This window comes from Bufo gargarizans, chromosome 3 (genome assembly GCF_014858855.1).
Source record: "Bufo gargarizans isolate SCDJY-AF-19 chromosome 3, ASM1485885v1, whole genome shotgun sequence".
NCBI classification, from domain to species: domain Eukaryota; kingdom Metazoa; phylum Chordata; class Amphibia; order Anura; family Bufonidae; genus Bufo; species Bufo gargarizans.
This window is the reverse complement of record NC_058082.1, coordinates 272,098,890-272,108,240: the sequence shown is the minus strand read 5'-3', so window position 1 is coordinate 272,108,240 and position 9,351 is coordinate 272,098,890. Positions and strand designations below refer to the sequence as shown.

Genomic DNA, 9,351 nt, shown 5'->3' with positions numbered 1-9,351 from the left:
TTAGTGTCCGTTCAAGCACATTTCTTGTTCTGGGTTGAAATACAATTCCCAATTTAGCAATTTCATAATTTAGTGGTTTCTGCTATATCAGAGCTATTTGAAATCTATCCCTAAAAGGGTATATAATATTCAAGGTGCACATTGGGTCATTCAGAATAACTTCACACACACCCGCTACTGTGTATTTCCAAGTCTAATTCTGTCACTAAACCCATACCTGTCACCCAGCGCCTAAATACTAGGCCTCAAATTTATATCCAGCTAAATCTGTCCTTAGTGCTGTAGCTGGGCGAGTTATTTAGTGTCCGTTCAAGCACATTTCTTGTTCTGGGTTGAAATACAATTCCCAATTTAGCAATTTCATAATTTAGTGGTTTCTGCTATATCAGAGCTATTTGAAATCTATCCCTAAAAGGGTATATAATATTCAAGGTGCACATTGGGTCATTCAGAATAACTTCACACACACCCGCTACTGTGTATTTCCAAGTCTAATTCTGTCACTAAACCCATACCTGTCACCCAGCGCCTAAATACTAGGCCTCAAATTTATATCCTGCTAAATCTCTCGTTAGTGCTGTAGCTGGGCGAGTTATTTAGTGTCCGTTCAAGCACATTTCTTGTTCTGGGTTGAAATACAATTCCCAATTTAGCAATTTCATAATTTAGTGGTTTCTGCTATATCAGAGCTATTTGAAATCTATCCCTAAAAGGGTATATAATATTCAAGGTGCACATTGGGTCATTCAGAATAACTTCACACACACACGCTTCTGTGCATTTCCAAGTCTAATTCTGTCACAAAATCCATACCGGTCACCCAGCGCCTAAATACTAGGCCTCAAATTTATATCCCGCTGAATTTGAATACAATACATTGGGCCAAATAATATATTTGTTGTTGTGGTGAACCATAACAATGAGAAAAACATCTAGTAAGGGACGCGGACGTGGACATGGTCGTGGTGGTGTTAGTGGACCCTCTGGTGCTGGGAGAGGACGTGGCCGTTCTGCCACATCCACACGTCCTAGTGTACCAACTACCTCAGGTCCCAGTAGCCGCCAGAATTTACAGCGATATATGGTGGGGCCCAATGCCGTTCTAAGGATGGTAAGGCCTGAGCAGGTACAGGCATTAGTCAATTGGGTGGCCGACAGTGGATCCAGCACGTTCACATTATCTCCCACCCAGTCTTCTGCAGAAAGCGCACAGATGGCGCCTGAAAACCAACCCCATCAGTCTGTCACATCACCCCCATGCATACCAGGGAAACTGTCTCAGCCTCAAGTTATGCAGCAGTCTCTTATGCTGTTTGAAGACTCCGCTGGCAGGGTTTCCCAAGGGCATCCACCTAGCCCTTCCCCAGCGGTGAAAGACATAGAATGCACTGACGCACAACCACTTATGTTTCCTGATGATGAGGACATGGGAATACCACCTCAGCATGTCTCTGATGATGACGAAACACAGGTGCCAACTGCTGCGTCTTTCTGCAGTGTGCAGACTGAACAGGAGGTCAGGGATCAAGACTGGGTGGAAGACGATGCAGGGGACGATGAGGTCCTAGACCCCACATGGAATGAAGGTCGTGCCACTGACTTTCACAGTTCGGAGGAAGAGGCAGTGGTGAGACTGAGCCAACAGCGTAGCAAAAGAGGGAGCAGTGGGCAAAAGCAGAACACCTGCCGCCAAGAGACTCCGCCTGCTACTGACCGCCGCCATCTGGGACCGAGCACCCCAAAGGCAGCTTCAAGGAGTTCCCTGGCATGGCACTTCTTCAAACAATGTGCTGACGACAAGACCCGAGTGGTTTGCACGCTGTGCCATCAGAGCCTGAAGCGAGGCATTAACGTTCTGAACCTGAGCACAACCTGCATGACCAGGCACCTGCATGCAAAGCATGAACTGCAGTGGAGTAAACACCTTAAAACCAAGGAAGTCACTCAGGCTCCCCCTGCTACCTCTTCTGCTGCTGCCGCCTCGGCCTATTCTGCTGCTGCCGCCTCGGCCTCTTCCTCCGCCTCTGGAGGAACGTTGGCACCTGCCGCCCAGCAAACAGGGGATGTACCACCAACACCACCACCACCACCTCCGTCACCAAGCGTCTCAACCATGTCACACGCCAGCGTTCAGCTCTCCATCTCACAAACATTTGATAGAAAGCGTAAATTCCCACCTAGCCACCCTCGATCCCTGGCCCTGAATGCCAGCATTTCTAAACTACTGGCCTATGAAATGCTGTCATTTAGGCTGGTGGACACAGACAGCTTCAAACAGCTCATGTCGCTTGCTGTCCCACAGTATGTTGTTCCCAGCCGGCACTACTTCTCCAAGAGAGCCGTGCCTTCCCTGCACAACCAAGTATCCGATAAAATCAAGTGTGCACTGCGCAACGCCATCTGTAGCAAGGTCCACCTAACCACAGATACGTGGACCAGTAAGCACGGCCAGGGACGCTATATCTCCCTAACTGCACACTGGGTAAATGTAGTGGCAGCTGGGCCCCAGGCGGAGAGCTGTTTGGCGCACGTCCTTCCGCCGCCAAGGATCGCAGGGCAACATTCTTTGCCTCCTGTTGCCACCTCCTCCTTCTCGGCTTCCTCCTCCTCTTCTTCCACCTGCTCATCCAGTCAGCCACACACCTTCACCACCAACTTCAGCACAGCCCGGGGTAAACGTCAGCAGGCCATTCTGAAACTCATATGTTTGGGGGACAGGCCCCACACCGCACAGGAGTTGTGGCGGGGTATTGAACAACAGACCGACGAGTGGTTGCTGCCGGTGAGCCTCAAGCCCGGCCTGGTGGTGTGTGATAATGGGCGAAATCTCGTTGCAGCTCTGGGACTAGCCAATTTGACGCACATCCCTTGCTTGGCGCATGTGCTGAATTTGGTGGTGCAGAAGTTCATTCACAACTACCCCGACATGTCAGAGCTGCTGCATAAAGTGCGGGCCGTCTGTTCGCGCTTCCGGCGTTCACATCCTGCTGCTGCTCGCCTGTCTGCGCTACAGCGTAACTTCGGCCTTCCCGCTCACCGCCTCATATGCGACGTGCCCACCAGGTGGAACTCCACCTTGCACATGCTGGACAGACTGTGCGAGCAGCAGCAGGCCATAGTGGAGTTTCAGCTGCAGCACGCACGGGTCAGTCGCACTACAGAACAGCACCACTTCACCACCAATGACTGGGCCTCCATGCTAGACCTGTGTGCCCTGTTGCGCTGTTTCGAGTACTCCACCAACATGGCCAGTGGCGATGACACCGTTATCAGCGTTACAATACCACTTCTATGTCTCCTTGAGAAAACACTTAGGGCGATGATGGAAGAGGAGGTGGCCCAGGAGGAGGAGGAGGAGGAGGAGGAAGAGGGGTCATTTTTAGCACTTTCAGGCCAGTCTCTTCGAAGTGACTCAGAGGGAGGTTTTTGGCAACAGCAGAGGCCAGGTACAAATGTGGCCAGCCAGGGCCCACTACTGGAGGACTTGGAGGACGAGGATGAGGAGGAGGTGGAGGAGGATGAGGATGAAGCATGGTCACAGCGGGGTGGCACCCAACGCAGCTCGGGTCCATCACTGGTGCGTGGCTGGGGGGAAAGGCAGGACGATGACGATACGCCTCCCACAGAGGACAGCTTGTCCTTACCCCTGGGCAGCCTGGCACACATGAGCGACTACATGCTGCAGTGCCTGCGCAACGACAGCAGAGTTGCCCACATTTTAACCTGTGCGGACTACTGGGTTGCCACCCTGCTGGATCCACGCTACAAAGACAATGTGCCCACCTTACTTCCTGCACTGGAGCGTGATAGGAAGATGCGCGAGTACAAGCGCACGTTGGTAGACGCGCTACTGAGAGCATTCCCAAATGTCACAGGGGAACAAGTGGAAGCCCAAGGCCAAGGCAGAGGAGGAGCAAGAGGTCGCCAAGGCAGCTGTGTCACGGCCAGCTCCTCTGAGGGCAGGGTTAGCATGGCAGAGATGTGGAAAACTTTTGTCAACACGCCACAGCTAACTGCACCACCACCTGATACGCAACGTGTTAGCAGGAGGCAACATTTCACTAACATGGTGGAACAGTACGTGTGCACACCCCTCCACGTACTGACTGATGGTTCGGCCCCATTCAACTTCTGGGTCTCTAAATTGTCCACGTGGCCAGAGCTAGCCTTTTATGCCTTGGAGGTGCTGGCCTGCCCGGCAGCCAGCGTTTTGTCTGAACGTGTATTCAGCACGGCAGGGGGCGTCATTACAGACAAACGCAGCCGCCTTTCTACAGCCAATGTGGACAAGCTGACGTTCATAAAAATGAACCAGGCATGGATCCCACAGGACCTGTCCGTCCCTTGTCCAGATTAGACATTAACTACCTCCCCATAACCATATATTATGGAGCGAACCATACTGATAAATTCAGTGTGGTGAGCCATGATGACATGGCACCTAACATTACAGTTAATATGTTGATTATATTATTTACTTACCTATGTGAAGAATGGGTTAACCCAGATGCTGTGGGTACTTGCGCTGATATCTTCAAATTTGATTGGAGATCACTTTAACTGTCAGTTTGAGAACCTATAAAAGAACAGAAAATAACGATTTTGGCTCATTCACGTAAGTATTTTTCAATTTATTAGCAGATGTCAGTCAAGTTAATACCCTTAATAGTCTGACTGCTGCTAATTCAACCATTCAACCGTTCACTAATGTACCTAAAATGTCCAATATTAACCCTGAAATGGCAGTAATTCCTGAGCTTGAATTTAACTCAGGTATAAAAGAGACATCTGTTAAAGAAGTTCTGGCGTGTCAAATTTCTCCATTAGGGTTTCATTTACCCTTGAGCGTGAAAGAAAAAATTTGGAGAAAAGAATATGTTGAAATTTTTTCTCTTCTTCCTTCATCTAGTGAGAATTTAAAAAGTGAATTATTGAAAGACAAAAAATCAGATTCTGAAGAAAAGAGAAAATTACACCAGAAATCCTTTTTTAACTGGCTGCAAGCATTTAATATATACGCAGCAGTTTTGGGTGAAAAATTTCCTAGTCTTTGTACTGGTTTATTTTACCATGTAGATACTATTTTGGAGGCATATAGAAATTTTGGCGGAATGGGTTGGTGTCTATATGACGAATCCTTTCGTCAGAAACTTGCAGTATATCCGAATCTAAATTGGGGTAGTAAAGATGTCGGACTTTGGTTGAATTTAATGCTCCCTAAAAAACAATCTTTTTCGTCAACCCAATTTCATTAACGTCAAAAAAGGTATCTGTTTCGCATTTAACGAGTCGCATTGCAGATGGCAACATAATTGCAAATACCGACACGAGTGTTCTTTCTGTGCCGGTTCTCATTCAGCCTCAAAATGTTTTAAAAAACAAGGTATTCACTTCCCAATTTCTAACAAGGAAATTCAATCGTTTAAACAAGGTGACTCCGCTGAATTTGCCAAGAATAATTCAGTGGCTAGGTCATTACCCAAACATTCAGATGGCTAATTTATTAATTGACAGTTTTACCAATGGGTTTTTCATACCTGAATTTGTGGGTCCAGGTTGCATTCTAGTTGAAAATGCGTTATCTGTAAAACAAAATATTGACATTGTCAAAGAAAAAATTGAATCTGAAATTTTGGCAGGTAGGATTGCTGGTCCCTTTGATTCTCCCCCCTTCTTGAATTTTCGTATATCTCCTTTAGCTTTAGTTCCTAAAAAAGAACCAAATTCTTTTCGTCTTATTCACAATTTATCTTATCATAAATTCAGTTCCTTAAACGATGAGGAAAAAAAAAAAAAAAAAAAAAAAAAAAAAAAAAAAAGCCAGTGTGAAATACTCCTCATTTGATCAAGCTTTGTCTTTTTTACAAAAAGCAGGCCGCAATTCTCTTCTTGCCAAAGCTGACATTAAATCTGCTTTCAGACTACTACCTATAAACCCCATCGGTTATAATTCTTTGGGTTTTTATTTTCTCGATAAATTCTTTTATGATATGGCCCTTCCCATGGGATTCACCCTATCTTGCTTTTATTTTGAGGCGTTTTCAACTTTTCTACACTGGGTTATGGATATTCACTCAGGTAGTGGATTTTTACTACATTATCTCGATGACTTTTTATTTATAGGTCGTGAAGATTCGGATGATTGTATGAATCTTCTGAATAGATTCATTGGTATAGCTAAATATTTCTGCATTCCATTAGCTGTAGATAAAACTGTCTATCCTACTACGAATCTCAAGTTTTTGGGCATAGATATAAATACAGTAACAATGGAATTTAGCATACCAATGGAAAAAATCCAGAATACTGTTCAACAATTAACTCGCATATCCGGAAAAGAAAAAATTACGCTTAAACAACTTCAGTCTCTTTTAGGTTCTCTTAATTTTATTTCTCGTGTGATTCCCATGGGAAGGGTCTTTTCTAAAAGATTGTATGCTGCCACATCAGGTAAGTCCTCACCTCGATCCCATATTCGCATCACCAAACAACTAAAGGATGACATTTCAGTTTGGTTGCAATTTTTATGTGAATTTAACGGTCACACCATTTGGCAGGAAGAGTTTGTTGGCTCAGACACCTTGTCTCTTTATACAGATGCGTCTGGTGCTATTGGATAAGGTGCTTATTTTGACAACTTTTGGTCTGCCGAACGTTGGCCTTTAAATTGGATTACTAATAACAAGTACTCAAAAAATTTGGTTTTTCTAGAATTATTTCCAGTTCTAGTTTCTCTAACAATTTGGTCCTCAGTGTTTCAGAATAAGAGAATTCTGCTAAGGTCGGACAATATGGGAGTAGTTTTTTCCATAAACTGTTTAACTTCAAAGTCTCCGTTAGTTTCTTCATTATTGCGCAATATAGTTTTTCAATGTCTAAAATTTAACATTTGGATAAAAGCTAGATTTATTTCTGGGAAAACTAATTATATTGCTGATTATTTGTCCCGACAGCGCTTCAAGGAATTCTTCTTAATGACACCTCGAGCTTCCCGAATGGGAATTCCTTGTCCAACTCATCTTTGGGAGATATCAGAGGATTAACTAATGAACTTATTTTTGGTTCATTAGCCAAGAATACATGGGCAGCATATTCTGCCGCATGGTTGGATTGGAAGCTTTTCTGCATATCTCAAAAAATTTCTTACATTGATTTTAATTTAGGGAATTTTATCAAATTTATTATATATCTTTACAATAACGGTTTACAAGCCGATTCTATTTCTAAAAAATTATCGGGCATTTCTTTTTTCTTTAAATTAAAAGGCGAAAGCTCTATTCTGAATAATTTTATCATTAAACAAATGATTAAAGGTATCAAAAGAAAGTCAGTCCCCAATGTTAAGACCAGCCCTTTATCTATTGAATTGTTACAAAAGGTCATATGTAATTTAGTATTAGTTTGTTCTTCGGAATATGAAACCAATTTATTTTCTGCAGCATTTTCTATAGCTTTCTTTGCTGCTCTAAGATTAAGCGAGATTGCTGCAGACAATAAAATCTCAAATCCCCCATTATTGATGACAGACATAATTTTGAATAGTGATATTCTAAAGATTTATATCAAAAAATCCAAGACTGACCAATTTAGTAAAGGAGTTTGGTTGTGTTTGAGGAGTTATCCGATTAAATCTATTTGTCCAGTTGATAATATTACTAGATGGTTTCAGGTAAGGAAACCTGACTCCAATGCTTTATTTAACCACACTGATGGTTCCCATTTGTCTAAATTTCAATTCAATTTTGTATTTCATAAATGTCTCAATGATTTAGGTTACGTAAATTATAAACTTTCAGCACATTCATTTCGTATAGGTGCTGCAACCTTTGCAGAGCAATTGGGTTTAGATAGTTCTGTTATTAAACGTATTGGTAGATGGAGGTCCAATTGCTATAAATGTTATATTCGGCCTAACCTTGTTGTTTATTGATTTTAGGACCTTCAAAAGTTGTATGGATTTTTGGGGATGAACTGATTCAATTGGCTGAGAGAAGATCTGCTTTTAGACATTCTACTGTTAATTTAGGTTATTCAGCAGAATTTTCCATAAACTGGTTTTCCTTTGCTGACCTTAAAATTTCTGATATCTTCAAGAATGTCAGCCTTATATATTCAAAAATGTCGAAACCTGACCTTTTTATTTTATATATTGGCTCGTTTGATTTGGGAAAAATCAAAACGCATTTGTTAATTTATGAATTAAAAGAATTGTTATGTAAAATATGCTACTTACTTGATGGTGTTGTACTCGTATTTTCTGACATCATCCCAAAATTTTCTTGGTTCAATTCTGAGTTATCCTTTCTGGAAACAATTAGGAAAAGAATTAATAAAAAAAATGGAGATTTATTTGAAGGAAATTGGTCATGGCAATTACAGACATGTTGAATTAGAAGGATTCGTTAGAGGACTTTACCAAGAAAAGGATGATCAGCTTTCTGATATTGGATGTGATATATTCATTTCAGATTTGCAGAACATAATTGATAATGGTTTTTATTAAAGGCTTGCAATGTTTATTGGGCCACTTGTTTTTATGTGGCGTTGTGGGGTTAAGTCACTCTCTGAGTGGACTGAGTGTTATATGGTTTATTGGTTTAAATATTTACTTATTTATATTTGAGAATAAATTGGATTAACCAGATTATAATTAATTGGTTAAGTAATATGCATTGCGGCCTTTAATTACCCAACTAAATAAATAAAGATATTTGCTTAAATTCTATTTTGAGTGATGATTTATTCTATTTTGTGAATTGGAGCGTATGACATCATGGAGCGAACCATACTGATAAATTCAGTGTGGTGAGCCATGATGACATGGCACCTAACATTACAGTTAATATGTTGATTATATTATTTACTTACCTATGTGAAGAATGGGTTAACCCAGATGCTGTGGGTGCTTGCGCTGATATCTTCAAATTTGATTGGAGATCACTTTAACTGCCAGTTTGAGAACCTATAAAAGAACAGAAAATAACGATTTTGGCTCATTCACGTAAGTATTTTTCAAGTTCCCTCCCTCCCTTCCCTATTTATTTTGTCGCTTTGCTTATTGACGGGGGTTAAGTCACTCTCTGAGTGGACTGAGTGTTATATGGTTTATTGGTTTAAATATTTACTTATTTATATTTGAGAATAAATTGGATTAACCAGATTATAATTAATTGGTTAAGTAATAAGCATTGCGGCCTTTAATTACCCAACTAAATAAATAAAGATATTTGCTTAAATTCTATTTTGAGTGATGATTTATTCTATTTTGTGAATTGGAGCGTATGACATCATTGGACTCCAGGGCACTTCCTCATTCAATCCTATTTTTATTTTCATTTTACCATTATATTG

The 9,351-nt window shown here is 41.9% G+C and overlaps 1 long non-coding RNA gene across 1 annotated transcript; it reads right to left on the bottom strand.

Annotated features, from left to right (window-relative positions):
• Nucleotides 1-4,564: 4,564 nt before the first annotated feature.
• On the bottom strand, nucleotides 4,565-8,927 carry LOC122932666. Its single transcript, XR_006388330.1, has 4 exons — nucleotides 8,869-8,927; nucleotides 8,234-8,304; nucleotides 5,538-5,582; nucleotides 4,565-4,576 (listed from the first exon to the last, which is right to left on the bottom strand). It is a non-coding gene; the product is annotated as an uncharacterized LOC122932666 (long non-coding RNA).
• Between the last annotated feature and the right edge of the window lie 424 nt (nucleotides 8,928-9,351).